Source organism: Mirounga angustirostris, unplaced genomic scaffold (genome assembly GCF_029215605.1).
Source record: "Mirounga angustirostris isolate CCGP_5_RB_7025 unplaced genomic scaffold, mMirAng1.0.hap1 SCAF_8, whole genome shotgun sequence".
Classification (NCBI taxonomy): domain Eukaryota; kingdom Metazoa; phylum Chordata; class Mammalia; order Carnivora; family Phocidae; genus Mirounga; species Mirounga angustirostris.
This window is the reverse complement of record NW_026991716.1, coordinates 43,994,318-44,011,637: the sequence shown is the minus strand read 5'-3', so window position 1 is coordinate 44,011,637 and position 17,320 is coordinate 43,994,318.

The following is a 17,320-nucleotide window of genomic DNA, read 5'->3' as shown; positions in this document are numbered from 1 at the left end:
TTGAAGAGACTTTTTTCCATTGGATATTCTTTTCTGCTTTGTCAAAGATTTGTTGGTCACACAGTTGTGGGTTCATTTCTGAGCTCTCTATTCTGTTCCATTGATCTATGTATCTGTTTTAGTGCCAGTACCATGCTGTCTTGATGATTATAGCTTTGTAATATACAGTTTTAGGTCTAGAATTGAGAGGCCTCCCACTTTGCTTTTCCTTTGCAACATTATTTTGGCTATTTGGGATCTTTTCTGGTTCCATACAAATTTTAGAATTGTTGGTTCCAGCTCTGTGAAAAAACATCCAAGTAAAGAATGAATGGATTATTCATTGGATGTTATTTTGATAAGGATTGCATTGAATATATAGATTACTTTGGGTAGTATAGACATTTAACAATATTTGTTCTTCCAACCCAAGAGCATGGAATGTTTTTCCATTTCTTTGTGTCCTCTTCAATTTCTTTCAAAAGTGCTCTATAGTTTTCAAAGTACTGATCTTTTACCTGTTTGGTTAGGTTTAATCTGAGGTATCTTATGGTTTTGGTGCAATTGTAAGTGGGATTGATTCCTTTCTGCTGCTTCATTATTGGTGTAGAGAAATGCAACAGATTTCCGTACGTTGATTTTATATACTGAGACTGCTGAATTCAAGTATCAGTTCTAGCAATGTTTTGGTGGAGTCTTTCAGGTTTTCTACATAGAGTATCGTGTAATCTGAGAAGACTGAGAATTTGACTTCTTCCTTGCCAGTTTGGATGCTATTTCTTTTTGTTGTCTGATTGCTGAGGTTAGGACTTCCAGTACTATATTGAACAACGGTAGTGAAAGCCAACATCACTGTCATGTTCCTGACCTTAGGGGGAAAACTCTCTGTTTTCCCCATTGAGGATGATATTCACTGTGAATCTTTTGTATATGGCCTTTATGATGTTGAGGTATGTTCCTTTTACCCCTACTTTGTTAAGTGTTTTTATCAAGGAAGGATGCTGTATTTTGTCAAATGATTTTTCTGCATCTATTGAGAGGATCATATGGTTCTTACCCTTTCTTTTATTAATGGTATGTTACACATTGATTTGTAGATATTGAACCACCCCTGCTGCCCAGGAATAAATCCTATTTGATCATGGTGAATAATTTTTTTTTTTAAGATTTTATTTATTTATTTGAGACAGAGAGCGAGTGAGAAAGAGCACAAGCCTGGGAGGAGCAAAGGGAGAGGGACAGACTTCCTGCTGAGCACAGAACCCCACAAGGGGTTCAGTTCCACAACCCATGAGATCATGACCTGAGCCAAAACCAAGAACCAGATGGTTGACCAACTGAGCCACCCAGGTGCCCCATGGTGAATAATTCTTTTAATGTACTATTAGATTCAATTAGCTAGTATTTTGTTGAGAATTTCCACATCCATGTTCATCAGAGATATTGGTCTATATTCTCCTTTTTAGTGCGGTCTTTGGTTTTGGAATCAAGATAATGTTGACCTCATAGAATGAGTTTGAAAGTTTTCCTTCCATTTCTATTTTTTGGACAGCTTCTGAAGAATAAGTATTAATTCTTCTTTAAATGCTCGATATAGGGCGCCAGGGTGGCTCAGTTGGTTAAGTGACTGCCTTCGGCTCAGGTCATGATCCTGGAGTCCCGGGATCAAATCCCACATCGGGATCCCTGGTCAGCAGGGAGTCTGCTTCTCCCTCTGACCCACCTCCCTCTCATGCTGTCTCTCATTCTCTCTCTTGCAAATAAATAAAATCTTAAAAAAATATATTAAATGCTCGATATAATTCCCCTGGGAAGCCATCCAGCCCCAGAACCTTGGTTCCTGGGAGATTTTTGGTTACTGATTCAATGTCTTTGCTGGTTTGTGGGTCTGTTCAAATTTTCTACTTCTTCTGTTTCAGTTTTGTTAGTTTATATGTTTCTAGGAATTTATCTATTTCTTCCAGATTGCCCAGTTTGTGGGCATATAATTGTATTTCTTCAGTATTTGTTGTGATCTCTCCTATTTCATTGATGATGATAAGCCTGGCTAGGTGTTTATCAATTTTTTTAATACTTTCAAAGAACCAGCTCCTAGTTTCGTTGATATGTTCTACTGTTTTATTTCTGTATCATTGACATCTAATCTTTATTATTCCCCTTATTCTGCTGGTTTTAGGCTTTATTTGCTGTTCTTTTTCCAGCTCCTTTAGATGTAAGGTTAGGTTGTATATTTCAGACTTTTCTTGCTTCTTAAATTAGGCTTGTATTGCTATATACTTCCCTCTTATTATGACCTTTTCTGCATCCCAGTGGTTTTGATCTGTTGTGTTTTCATTTGCTTCCATGTGTCCATGTATTTTTTTTTTTAATTTCTTCTTTAATTTACTGGTTAACCCATTCATTCTTTACTTGGATGTTCTTTAACCTCCATATATTTGTGGTCCTTTCAAATTTTTTCTTGTGTTTGACTTCAAGCTTGATAGTGTTGTGGTCTGAAAATATGCATGGTATGATCTCAGTCTTTCTGTACTGGTTGAGGCCTGATTTGTGACCCCAGTATGTGATCTATTCTGGAGAATGTTCCATGTGCACTCAAAAAGAATGTGTATTATGCTGCTTTGGAATGAAATGCTCTGAATATGTCTGTTGAGTCCATCTGGTCCAGTGTGTCATTCAAAGCCCTTGTTTCCTTATTAGTCTTCTGCTTAATCTTTCCATTGCTATAAATGGGATATTAAAGTCCCCTACTATTATTGTATTAATATCAATGAGTTTCCTTAAATTTGTTATTATTGATATAGATGTTTGGCTGCTCCCATGTTTGGAGCGTAAATATTTACAATTATTAGATTTTTTTTTTAATTTTATTTATTTATTTGACAGGGAGAGAGAGAGCGAGAGCAGGAACACAAGCAGGAGGAGTGGGAGAGGGAGAAGCAGGCTTCCCGCCGAGCAGGGAGCCCGATGTGGGACTCGATCCCAGGACCCTGGGATCATGACCTGAGCTGAAGGCAGATGCTTAATGACTGAGCCACCCAGGTGCCCCAATTATTAGATCTTCTTGTTGGATAGACCCCTTCATTAGGATATAGTGCCCATTGCATCTCATCTCTTATTACAGTCTTTTCTTTAAAATCTAGTTTGATATAAATATGGCTACTCCAGCTTTCTTTTGATGTCCATTAGCATGCTAGATGGTTTTCTACCCCCTCACTTGCAATCTGGATGTGTCTTTGGTTCTAAAATGAGTCTCTTGTAAGCAGCAGATCAATAGGTTATGTTTTTTTTTATCCATTCTGATACCCTATGTCTTTTGGTCGGACCATTTAGTCCATTTACATTCACATAAATTATTGATAGGTATGAATTTAGTGCCACTGTATTACCTGTAAAGTCGCTGTTCTTATAGATGGTCTCTGTTCCTTTCTAGTCTTTGTTTTTGATCTCTCTTTCCCATTCAAAGGATTCCCTTTAGTATTTCTTGCACAGTTGTTTTAGTGGTCACAAATTTCTTTAGTTTTTACTTGTCTTGGAAACTATCTCTCCTTCTATTCTGAATGACAGCCTTGCTGGATAAAGTATTCTTGGCTGCATATTTTTCCCATTTGGCATATTGAATATATCATGCCACTTTTTTCTTGCCTGACAAGTTTCTGTGGATAAGTCTATGGCTAACCTTATCTGTCTACCCTTGTAGGTTAAGGACCTTTTGTCCTTAGCTGCTTTCAGAATTCTCTGTTTATCTTTGTATTTTGCTAGTTTCACTATGCTATGTCTTGGTATTGACCTATTTTTGTTGATTTTGAGGGGAGTTGTCTGTGCCTCTTGGACTTGAATGCCTGTTTCCTTCCCCAGGTTAGGTAAGTTCTCAGCTGTAATTTGTTCAAATAATTCTGCCCTCTTTTCCCACTCTTCCTCTTCTGAGATTCCTATGATATGGATATTATTGTGTTTTGTGGAATCACTGAATTCCCTAAATCTATATTAGTGATCTGATGGTTTTCATTCCCTCTTCTTTTTATCATCATTATTTTCTATAATTTTATCTTCTCTATCACCTATTCAGTCTTCTGCTTCTTCCATTCTTGTCATGATCACATCCAGTGGGTTTTTGCATATCAGTTATAGTTGTTCCCCTCCCCCAACCTGACTAGTTTTTAGGTCTTTTATTCTGTAGCCAGGGTTTCTTTGGTGTCTTTTATGCTTCTTTCCAGCCCAGCTAGTATTCTTATGACTGTTGGTCTAAATTTTTTTTTTAAAGATTTTATTTATTTATTTGACAGAGAGAGAGACAGCGAGAGCAGGAACACAAGCAGGGGGAGTGGGAGAGGGAGAAGCAGGCTCCCCGCTGAGCAGGGAGCCCGATGTGGGACTCGATCCCAGGACCCTGGGATCATGACCAGAGCCGAAGGCAGACGCTTAACAACTGAGGCACCCAGGCGCCCCTGTTGGTCTAAATTCTTATTCACATATATTGCTTATATCTGTTTTGAGCAAGTCCCTGGCTGTGATTTTCTCTTGATCTTACTGCAGCATGCTCCCTCTCCCCACACCATGGACCCCACTGATATTCACTTTATGTTTGGGTGGGCAACACAGATAGCCTTCAGGAACTGCAGTGTTCTCATCTACCACATTAGTGTGATGATGCTTACCTTAGGTTTCTCTGTCTTGCCATTATGTCTAGGTTTCTGTCTTTTGCCTGTTATGAAAGCTTGTTATGTTTCCTGATTCTGAGAGTAATACTATGTTAAAAGGGGGTCCTACACTCCAGGGTCAGGCACGTCAGGAAGTGTTTCTGGTGTATGCTATATGCACTCTGCTATTGTGTTTTGGCTGCTCTTTCTCACAAGTTCGTCCTCTAGAGAGTTCCTCATTGCTTGCAGTGGGAAGTTTTTGGACCTTTAATAGGTGTGCTCTGATTTGTTTGTCAATATAAGCCAGAGAGAGAGACAGAGAGAGAGAGAGAAAGAGAAAGAAAGAAGAAAGAAAGAAAGAAGAAAGAAAGAAGAAAGAAAGAAAAGAAAGAAAGAAAGAAAAGGAAGAAAGAGTCCTGATCCAAGAGAAAAGGAAAAGGAACAAAAAGGAAACAGACAAAAAACTAGAAGTTTGATTCCCAAGAATATGAAAGAAGGAAAAAAAGAAAGCCTGATCCAAAAAACAAGACAAGGAAACAGACCAAGTAACAAATGAACAAAAGAACTATAAGCCTGATACCAAAGAAAAAAGAAAAAAAGAAAAAGAAAATAAAAATATATTTTTTAAAAAAGCAAGCCAGATGCTATTTCCACCAGAACTGAAGCTGATGCTTTGAAGCACTCTATAATCAGTAGAGTTGATATATGCAGGGGCCTTGTGTTGGTCCTCGGAGGGAGAGGCCCACCGTACTGGCTCATAATAAGTCCTGCCCTTGCAAAGATGCCCATGCTGGGTGCGGGAAGGTGGGATTTGGTGCAAGTGATTCCAGCCTCCACTAGAGGCACTGTGTTTCTCTCTGAAGTCTGACTGTGTTGGTGGGCAGGGGGGATGGGTTGGGGGGTTGAAGATGGCAACACCCCAGCCTCTTGTCCCAGGGGAAGGGGAACTCGTGGCTACCACTGTTCAGGAGACCCTCATAGAAAAATGAACAATCTCATCTCCTGTGTCCCAGGCTTTTGTCAGATCCTGCCCTTAACCTGACTCTGCCTGGCGGTTGGCACACCTGGTGCCACAATTCTCTTGTGTTTTATCTCTGACTGGTGGCTGGGATTCAAAACTCCAAATCTTAAAGAGCCTGGCAAGGTATGGACCAATTCCCCTCCCCCAGAAGAGAGCCTCAGTATGCCCAACACTGTTGTGTCCCAGAAAAGCTGTCACAGGGTGTGTGCATAGTGGCTGGAGTCTATTGTGGTACACAGCAAAAAGCTGCAACCAAGTTATCTGTCCTCTGTATGCACTCCTCTGTCCCCTGCTGTTGAACCGCTCATCTGTTCCCAACTGCTCCCAGAGGGCCTTTTATCCTTAGGCAAAATACCCTCTTTCTAATGTGCTCCAGGAAGAGGAATGATCTCTCCCAGTGCGACCGAGGGGATCCCCTCACAAGGGCATGTTGTGCAAACCCTATGCACTGTTCTCTCTCCTGCTCTCTCCCTCTCCTGACTTTAATCCATTAAAAGGATTCCCTCACTTTTTTTTTTTTTTGGCATCACAGCTATCCTCTCCCCTAATTCATGGCTCTGAACCTTGCTTCTGCCACATTCTCTCCCTCCAATTGTGCATTGTTTTCTTAATCCTCAGATCGATTTCCTAGTTGTTCAAAATGACTTGATGTTGACCTAATTGTGTTCAAAGGATGAAGCAAGCTCAGGGTCCCCCTATTACTCCACCATCTTAACTCCTCCTCTATTCACTGTATTTTCACTTACAGTTTAGACTACCTGAAGAAAAATATATGTTTTTTGATTATTCTAATTTCTGAAGTGAAAGTGTTTTCTATTTTATGTCCTCTATAAGAATATTTTGAAATACAGGTATACACACGCTGCATTTTGATCTGATTAAATGTCTCAAGTTATTTAAAACCTCCCAATCTCTTACTTCTCCCTTACTTCTTAACCATCTCTCTTATAATCAGTGGAAATAAACACTCAGTTATAATAAAATTGAGAAATCTGCCTATGTAAAATAATTAGTTAAGGGGCGCCTGGGTGGCTCAGTTGGTTAAGCGACTGCCTTTGGCTCAGGTCATGATCCTGGAGTCCCAGGATCGAGTCCCACATCGGGCTCCCTGCTCGGCAGGGAGTCTGCTTCTCCCTCTGACCCTCCTCCTTCTCATGCTCTCTGTCTCTCATTCTGTCTCAAATAAATAAATAAAATTAAAAAAAATAATTAGTTAAAAATATTGGTCTACTATATATTTGCAAGAGGCAAAAAATATCAAAACCAGCCAAAAAATGTGCTTTCTAAATTGATCATACTCAATTATAATCAATGGTACATGACTTAACTCAAATTCCAAAGATGATTAAAGTAGTCTATGTGTCACTAATATGTAAAACTCAGATGATGCTGATAAGGGAAAAAAAAAAAAAACAACACCTCAAGCACCAATACTGCAGCATGCTCCCTCTCCCCACACCATGGACCCCACTGATATTCACTTTATGTTTGGGTGGGCAACACAGATAGCCTTCAGGAACTGCAGTGTTCTCATCTGCCCCATTAGTGTGATAATGCTTACCTTAGGTTTCTATTGAGGAACTGCTAGGCAATGCTAGGCCTTGAAATAATGGTGAGTTCCCTTATCCTTTTCTTCATACATACACATCAATTTTAGGTTATTCAGGGAGATTAGGTTATGTAACATTCATGCAAAACCTAGTTATGTTTTATTTCAACTAGAGGAGAAATGTGATTTCTGTGTGTAATCAATGAAATGACACATATAAATCACCTGGAGTAGTGCTGAGCATCTGATTGGTACTCAGCAAGTGTTCATTATACCATATAATTTTTTCCAAATGAGTAAGGATAGAGTGTTTTTGTCACAGAGGATCCAGATTAATTCCCTTCTACTTCCCATCCTCCAGCTCTAAGAGGTTGAGACTTAAAATTTACATATAAGGGGTTGAGGGTATCTGTGTGTCTTGGGCATTTTCAATCTTCATTCAGTCATGTGATATGACACAATTCCTCTCTGTGCTCCTCCAAATGCAATTAAGGTAAATAAATATGCCCAGGCTACAAAAGAAAATTAATAGGAAATTGGGAAATTTTGTTTTAGATATTAAGTCCTTTATATCATTTATTTCTATTTTTTTAAGGTTTAGATTACCACAGTTTGCTTTTGTGAAGATAAAATATGTTGTTTCTCCTAGGTTAAACACAAAAAAAGAACTGAAAACACTGAATGCCCCAGTTTCACAAGAAATGCTCATCATTGGAGACGTTCAGAGAGCTAACAGGGCCCAGTTACATTCAGATTTTGTTCATGACCCAAACATGTGGACAAGAGAAGACAAAAATCAACAGTTCACATGAGTGGGACTCAACACCTGACAAAGCAAACAAGTAAGGAGCAACTTTAACCCAGCCATCCAGGATAAAATGAGAAAAGGATCATCAAACCCTTAAGAGCTGTGATAAAATTCTTTATCTGTATACATTTTGAAAATAAAGCCAGTTCTTATAACTCTTTTGAACAGCTTCAAAATAGAATCACTATGAATAGGTTTTATGTAAATGAGAAGTGACACATCAGAGTCTAGACCATAGGTTCTTCAGAGAATATTCCTAACATTTTCATGTTTCTATACTCTATGTTTAGTCATCTCTCTTACCCCATCCTGCTTTGGGAAGGGGAGGAAAGGACGATTGTTTTGGAGAACTCTTTGCCAAATGAAATATCAGTTATTTATACCACTTTTCATCCCAGAGGGAACAAGTCATCTGATCTCAACTGATCTACAACGTATTCACTGGAAGCAGAGAGATGTATCATTTCTCCTCCTATTATTCAGAAAGAACCAGGAAATATGATGAGATTATATTGCTTACATCCAAATCAAGAATAATGGGAAAATCTCTTGAAAGTTTCTGATAGCTCTATCCACTAATTACTGCAATAAACATACAAAAATCTTACCATCAGTAAATATCAAAGCCAGTATTTACTGCATGCTTAGAATTTCCTAGTTATTATGAAAAGTATTATTTTATTTTAATTAATAACCATACCATAAAGTTGCTATAAAGGGAGTACTGTTACCTTCATTTTCAGATGAGGGAACTGGTTTTTACCAATAAAGTTTAGATTGATTAGTATAGATTCCACTTATCAAACTACTCTAACTTATGATCTCAAACCGTAATGATTTTCACTTGTGAGACTCACCATCTCCTATGGGATATTTTAGGAAATAGTGGAATGCTTTTGCTTTTGTTTTTGTTTTCAATGTAATGTTTGGGTAGGGTGCTACTGTGTTTAGCAGACAAAAAAAAAAATGTTAAGCATCTTGTAATACACAGAACAATTATAACCAGGAAAAAGAAATGTTCCATATCTAAGTATACATTTATGAATATGGAAAAAACATTATATATGATTTGAGTATAGAATCAAACTATTTAGAATTATATTTGCATGAACTGAATACACAAACTTTTCTGGTATACAATTATACTCTCTTTTTGAAATTTCACCAAGAGTTATTCATCTCACTCATTTCACCAAAACTACCAGGCTTAAATTGTGTTTGGAATTGTGTCTAATTTACAACATTTTGGGAAAAAACGATATCTGAAAAAATATCCCATCTTCCAAATGATAAAAAATCTCCACTTATGGTTTCTTATTTTTTCTCTTTACATCATATGTATCTTGAATATCAATTGTTAATATCTAATGTTCTTGTTGTTTTTATCTTTTTAAAATTTCAATTACAATCATTTATAGATAATATATGGAAAGAAAGCTGATTTTTCTTATTTTGATGTCATACCTGCAATCTTACTAAACTTGCTCTTTCTAGAAGCTTTTTAATAAATTATTTGGTTTTTTTTTTTTAAGATATTACTTATTTATCTGAGAGAGAGAATGGGAGACAGAGAGCATGAGAGGGGGAGAATCAGAGGGAGAAGCAGACTCCCCGCTGAGCAGGGAGCCCGATGTGGGACTCGATCCCGGGACTCCAGGACCATGACCTGAGCCGAAGGCAGTCGCTTAACCAACTGAGCCACCCAGGTGCCCTATTTGGTATTTTCTATATAGATATTCATGTTTTCTATAAACAAAGCTAGTTTTATTTCTTCCTTTCAAAAGAGTATTTTTAAAATTTTATTATTTAAGTTTTCATTTGTCTTATTCACACTTGCTAAACCTCCCCTAAATCAGATCACTGAATAGAATTTGGGACTTGACATCCTTGTTTCCTTCCCAATTTCAGAGTGAAAACATTCAGTTTTACACCATTCAGGATGATATTAGTTATTGTTCTTTTTGGTAAATCCTTTAATCATGTTCAAGTTTCCCTTTATTCTTGTTTATGAAAGTTTTTTATCATAAATAGAAGTTGATTTTGTAAAATATTTTTTCTGTGTCTATTGGGCAGATCTTTTTTTTTTTTTTTCTTTTCCGGTCTGTGATACAATAAAATTCATTTACTGGTTGGTACATGTTGTGCCAGTTTTACATTCTAAATACCCCTCGGTCATGATGTATTATCCTTTTTAAATATTGCTGAATTCAATTTACTAGTACTTAGTTAAGGATTTTTACAACTATGTTCATGAGAGATATAGGTCTTTAGTTTCCTCTGTTGATAATATTTTTATCTGGTTTTGGGGGCCTCATAAAATGAATTGAAAAATATTCTTCCCTATTTTCTTTTCAGGAAGTGTCCATGTTGATTTGGTTTTATTTCTTTTTTTGTGCATTTGGCAGAACTTACCTATGAAGCGTGCTGGGTCTGAAGATTTCTTTGTGGTAAAGTGTATAACTACAAATTCTATTCTGTAAAAGATGTACTATTTAGGCTACTTTTTGAGTAAACCTTTTGGTGTCTCTCAAATTTTTTTCCTATTCTATATATTATTAAATGTTGCATATTTTTAAAATATCTCATTTTCCTTTTTTTTAAGATTGATTTATTTGAGAGAGGGAGAAAAACAGAGAGAGCAAGTGAGCGAGCAGGGGGAGGGGCAGAGGGAGAGAGCAAATCTCAAGCAGACTCCCAGCTGAGCATGGAGCCCGATGCAGGGCTCAATCTTACAACTCTGAGATCATTACTTGAGAGCCAAAACCAAGAGTTGGATGTTAGACCAACTGAACCACCTAGGCACCCCCCATTTTCCTTTCAAGAGATGTCTGGGATGTATATATAGTAACTATTCTTTTATTTCTGAAATTTGCAATTTATATTTTCCCTTGGTTTTCTTGATCATCCTAGGCGGTGTTTAACAGATGTTACTGATCTTTTCAAATATCCAGGTTTTACTTTATCTTTTATTGTTTTTCTATTTTTAATTTGTGCTATTATTATTTCTTGTTGCTTTGGACTTAATTCTCTCTCCTTATCTAGTTTGAATCTTAGGTAATTGATTTACAACATTTTTTCTTCACTAATATGAGTATTAATATGGATAATTCCAGTTACACTATGGTGGTATAAGTTCAGAAGAGCCCATCGCTTCCACCAATTGCATCTACAAGTTCTGGACTTAAATTCCTAAAACGTATCTACAAATGAGATCACCAACATAGGTGTGAACAGTCCATTTTACCACCTTAGTGCTATGGTAACTTTGGTTTCCTCCTTACTCTCATCCACAGAGAGAAAACACAACTATATTCTTCCACACATTTTGTAGGACAATGGTGGTATTAATTGCCTTACTTTTCATGGGACCAGCTAAGAAGAGTCAGGAAGATTCTGTGTATTTGTTTCTCAGTTCCTTTCCCTAAGTGAAAAAATATAGTCAAGCCTAAAATTCTGAAAATTCCATTTTTCCTACTGTACCTAAGAAAATATTCCAATACAACAATTCTCTTTTCCTGAGGAGCTGATAACATCAAGAACTTAAGTGAAGTCACACATCAAGTAACAGAACTAAAATCATCACGTCTAACCTCTCATACTCTTTGAACAACAATAACATGCCAGGAATAACAATACCTATAAATAACCATAGTTAATTACAATGCATATTTATAAGGCAAATGATTATTTGCTAAGCTGTGAGATTCAGCAACTGATCTAAAAAGGTCACTATAATTTTTGTAATGTTTGAAAAATGATTTAAACAATAGCCCATGAGCAACTGAAAAATAATTCAAAATGATCAAGAAATTTCCAGTCAATTAATTTCTCTTAATGTTAAATCGCAATCATAACCAGAATATCAGAATCAACCTGGAATATTAGTTGACTTAGAGGAGAGAAGGAGGAAATATCTTAATTCTCATACAAGTTCATCAAGGACTCTGATGTTCATCCATAAGGAACATCTTAAAGGTAGAATCTCCTTTCATTGGATTTTTATAACAAAGGTATTTCTTTTTTTTAAGATTTATTTATTTTAGAGAGAGAGAAAGCACGTGGGGGAGGGGGAGAGAATCTCAAGGAGACTCCCCACTGCATGTGGAGCCCAACATGGGGCTCAGTCTCACACCCCTGAGATCATGACCTGAGCCAAAACCAAGAGTCAGATGCTCAACCAACTGAGCCACCCAGGAGCCCTTAAAGAAGGCATCTTAAAAGCCAGAATTACAGAGTCTGATTATTTTTTATAGTTGGCATAGGAATAGCTGCTTAAAATTATATAATTTTATATATATAATATAATATATATATAATATATATATATATAATTATATATATATAATGCCATCTCCTCCCCATCCTAAGTAGTATTGAGTGACTTTGATATAGAAAGAAAATATTGCTCAATAAAACTGGTGAGGATCTTATATCAAAATACATTAATATATAAAAGTCAATCAGAAGATCATTATATACTAGATGAAGTAGAGAGGAAAATCCACTATTAAGGTTATCTACAGTTCAGATGTCTACATTTTAATGTGATATCCACTTAACATTATATATTTTTCTTGAATTATTTTTACAATTTAATGAAAACAATTCTTGGGCTCCCTGCTTGGCGGGGAGTCTGCTTCTCCCTCTGACCCTCCCCACTCTCATGTGCTCTCTCTCATTCTCTCTCTCTCAAATAAATAAATAAAATCTTTAAAAAAAAAAAAACAATTCTTAGTTTGTATATAATGAGTTACAGATTTGTGTTTGTTCCCTGGCTTTCTAAAGACATATCTTTGGGATGAGCAAATTTTTTAAAGCATACTCCACTCACTTGAGGGTCATCTTTTTTTTTTCCCCCTGAGCACAGATTAAATTTTGTTTAAAAACATTTGGCTGACTTGTCTTGAATAGCTCACTATTAAAGAAGCTGAAAGCTATTCCTGTCATAATTATCTTATTCTCCATTTCAGAACTTTATTTTAGGAAAGAACAAGAATTCATCATGGTTTTATTTGTTAGTGAACATTCGATAGGATAAATAAAACCAGTAAGCATATTAGTAGATACAGTAACTCACTGGGAAATGATTAATTTATTTACTGTAGTAAAAAGCATGACTCTTCAAATAAGTAACAGATTTGAAGTACAGTGGATGTAAGCATTTTTGTACATCCAGTAAAATGTAATTTGGGAATTCGTCTCCTCAGTGATAATAAATCCTTATTTCCTTTGTGAAATAATGATATGTGCTGTTTGCTTGACATTGCATTCAACTTAATTTGACTTAGCAGAAACTCCAAAAATTTTTTTCATTCATTTTTGTAAACTTCATCTAAGCAATAAACCAGCCCATATGGCATCCCTAAAGGACCTTGAAGTGACAGTGAGACTATAAACAGAACAGATTAAGTTTATATTGTATTTATTTGCAGTTTTAGCCTTTGCAAAAAAAAAATAGTTTTATGGAACATTTTTTTATCATACTTAGCAAGTGAAAGATGAATCTGAATTGCTAGCACTTGTATACAGCCTAACCTATGAAATGTAGACCTATTTCATAAAGGTGCTGAAGCATAAGTGAAATCACAAATGACACTTATACAAGTTAACATTTACTCTCCACCGTATGGTTTTATCTAAGTGTATTTTCTTCTTTATCTGATCAACATATCCATCATTTACTTTTTATTTTCTAGAGATTTGGTTAAAAACTAATCATAAATTTGATTTATAACCTACTTTTACCCACATAATTATATATATAACATATATATATTATCCAAATAATCATATACGGATGGCAGAACAGATATTACTCCATTTTTCTTGTGAACATGGAAACTCAGAAATATTTACTGATTTGCAGCAGATGAACAGCTAACATTACAGAGTCCAAATTCCATTCCACATCTGTCTTGTGATTTCAAATCTTTTGCTCTTTCATTCTGTCTCCCACCTAAGCCAAATATACATTCTTGCTCATCAACGTATTTGCCTGACCATTTCTCCCTTCCTTACCTAGTATACCAAAGCTCACTTTCCTCATGCTTGCATGGATACCCTTCCTTCTCTCAACAAAGGATTCTACCATCCATTTCATGGAGAACATCAAGAATACCAAGCACATCCATTTATCATACCAGAAGTCATCTGTACTACCCACTATGTCCTTTTGCAGTATCAGAGGAACCTGTATCTACTCCTGCTCAAGGTTGATTTTTCAACATCTGTGTCTTTAAAATGATCTCTCATTTTCTTTGGGACAATCTAAGAGTGCTATTCTTTGTTCTATTTCTGTTTCTGCATGTACTTCATTCTTTTCCATATATAAGGCGATGAGAGAACCAAAAAAATGAAAAAATAGTAAAGGTCCCACATTGGTTCTACCTACCAGTTTATATTTCTCTTTGCTTTAAAATCTAAGTTTTAAGAGAGAAATATCATCAGTTGTTCCACTTCTCCATCTTCCACTTACTCTTCAAGTGGCTATAGATAGGTACTACTTCAGTGATTCCCTAATTGCCAATCAAAGGTTGTTTGTCACTCTATTTTACTCAACTTCTCATTTAACATTTCATCAATCCCTTCCTCTTGAACTATCTTCTGTGGCTTCTAGTTCACCTCTCTTTATGACAACTGGTGCTTCCAGAACTCTGTCCTTGACTCTCTTCAATTTTCATATTACATATTCTTTCTAAATTATTTCTTCCATTTGTATGTCAACAGCCACCATCAAGACTAACTCGATGACAGAATTAACTAAAATTCATGATCTCCCTAACTTAATATAAAATTGTCACTAGGATAAGATGTGAAGCTGGGTTCGACATTTCTCAGCTGTGTCTGAAGCACTACCAATGTCATCTGAGCCTCTATAGTGTGTCCCTGGCTTTTAACTAGGTGGGATCTCCTCATACTCTCATCTTAGAATGACCTTTCCTCAACCTCTGACTCTCCTTCACTTCCATCCAACTGGAAAATGCCTATTTGACTTTTAACACTCAGCTAGGAGAGCGCTTTCCAATAAAAGCTTTCCTTCTGGGTGCCTGGGTGGCTCAGTCATTAAGCATCTGCCTTCAGCTTAGGTCATGATCCCAGGGTCCCAGGATCAAGCCCTGCACTGGGCTCCCTGCTCAGCAGGAAGCCTGCTTCTCCCTCTCCCACCCCCTCTGCTTGGGTTCCCTCTCTCACTGTGTTTCTGTCTGTCAAATAAATAAATAAAATCTTAAAAAAAAAAAAAAACAAACTTTCCTTCCCACTACAGAATTCTTATCCATGTGTCACAAATTTGTCTCATTTTAGATAATAAACCTTGAATTTCAAAGCCAAAGATCACATATTAGTGTTTCATCCCCAACATCTAGCATAGGACCTAGTACATAGTAAAAATTAAACATTTGTTATGTGAATGAATGTCTTCCTACAACTTTTTCTGGCATGATAGTATGAACTCTCCAATAGAAACTGAGTAAAAGTATTTACAGGGTTAATTTTCTCTATTACGTCCTTTTCTTCCAGTATTTTAACCCATGTAAAATAATATCAAGAGTTTTAACAATTCACAATATAGAAAAGAATTCAGGAATTTGATATTTTTCAAATTGCATTTTCAAAATAATGTTAAGGGTAATTGATGCGAATATACTTTCCACGTTAAAAATTTAGTAAAGGATTGAAATGTCACAAATGCTGCTAGTTCTCTTTTCATAAGATAATTACAATCAGTTACAATTAGAACTAGGGAGGGGGTCTCTTCATCATTGCTTAACACGATTCACAACCATGGTTACATACCTCTATACCTACTTTCTTTTCAGGTTTTTTTTTTTTCTTCAGGAGTTTATGGCAGAGAACAAGTTAAAATCAGTACAAAGAATAAACTCAGCAATTCTTAGTGGATAAAGAAGACATTGCTCATTGGGTCAACCTACATAATGAATTTTTCTTTCCTTTCTGAGAATATCTAAGATATCACCATCAACTACATTTTTTAGTTATTTGCAATGAATTTTTTAACCAGTTGTGTATAATTAATTATCAAGGGAATCTTCATCCTATTTAGTACTAAATTTATTTACTTCATGTATAAAAATATAAAGGTGCAGTGCACATGAAAAATCTATTCCCTAAATGCTATTGATCATTGATCCATTTTTGACGAGATTACTTTATTTAGTTATGGCAATGTAACTTTGATATCCAACAGATACTGGGATTTATTTGGGCTTTGCTACCAGAAATGGGTTTACATGGATAGGTTAAACCTGTATTTTTCTCTTCACGTCCCAAGAGCTCTAGTTCTTAGTTGATTTATCTTGCTGCCAATTCTAACTCCAGTTGGGTGAGGATGCTCTACATGGATCAGAAAAAGTGCACTGCAACCATAAAGTCCAGCAGTTTGTTTGTTCTTACAGTTCATTTCCTAAGTGACTTTGCTGTCCTGGAAGCTTAAATCTTATTTACACCAAGAAGTTCATGTATCTTGTGACATTTCTCTACATTCTGCTGTATTGCCCCTTGGAATTTGAAGGCACTCTCTGTTTTATCTTTTGGCTAATGCCTGTTTAATTATAAATTATCTTTTGTCTGATGCCTAAAATTATTTTTATATTCAATTATTCTTATTTGTTGCTATTGTTCTTTTCAAGTAGAATCAGAGGTCATGAAACTTTGAACTTTCTTGTATTAACATTCAAATTACAGTATATATTTTAAGTACAAAATGAAAATCTCCTCTTAACAATGACCAAACTCCGTGTCACTATTTGGTAGCTTTTTGATTTGAAGAATACTGAGTGTCCCCAATCTTGCTAACTGTATGTATTATGCTTGGGGTAATCTGCTAAGATTCTCATTTATATATGTTTATACTACCTATTTTGTGTGTGAACAATACATTTCTATTTTAACTACATAAAATTAATATTTGCTGAAATCGAAGGAACAATTTTGGTTCTTCCATTAATTTTATTGCTTTATATGTGAATAGCAGATTATTGCATTCAAGTGCCTAAGATAAAAGTCAATTTACAAGTTCATGTAAATGTATGTACCAAGATAAAGCTTCAGGCAAGATGCTATTTGGTGGCTCAGTGATATTAAAAAAACTATTTTGTTTGTCTCTCTTTACTCTCTTCTCCCTTAATTTTGGCTTATCCTAATGGTGGTTTCCCCTCGGAAGCAAAGATAATAACCAGAAACCCCTAGGAATGTATGTTTCTTGATTCATAATAAGCAAGAACAATAATGATAGTCTGTTCCCCAGTATTTCCAGCAATGTACCAGGAAAGCACTGAATGAGAAGTCATATGTGCACAACTGGACCT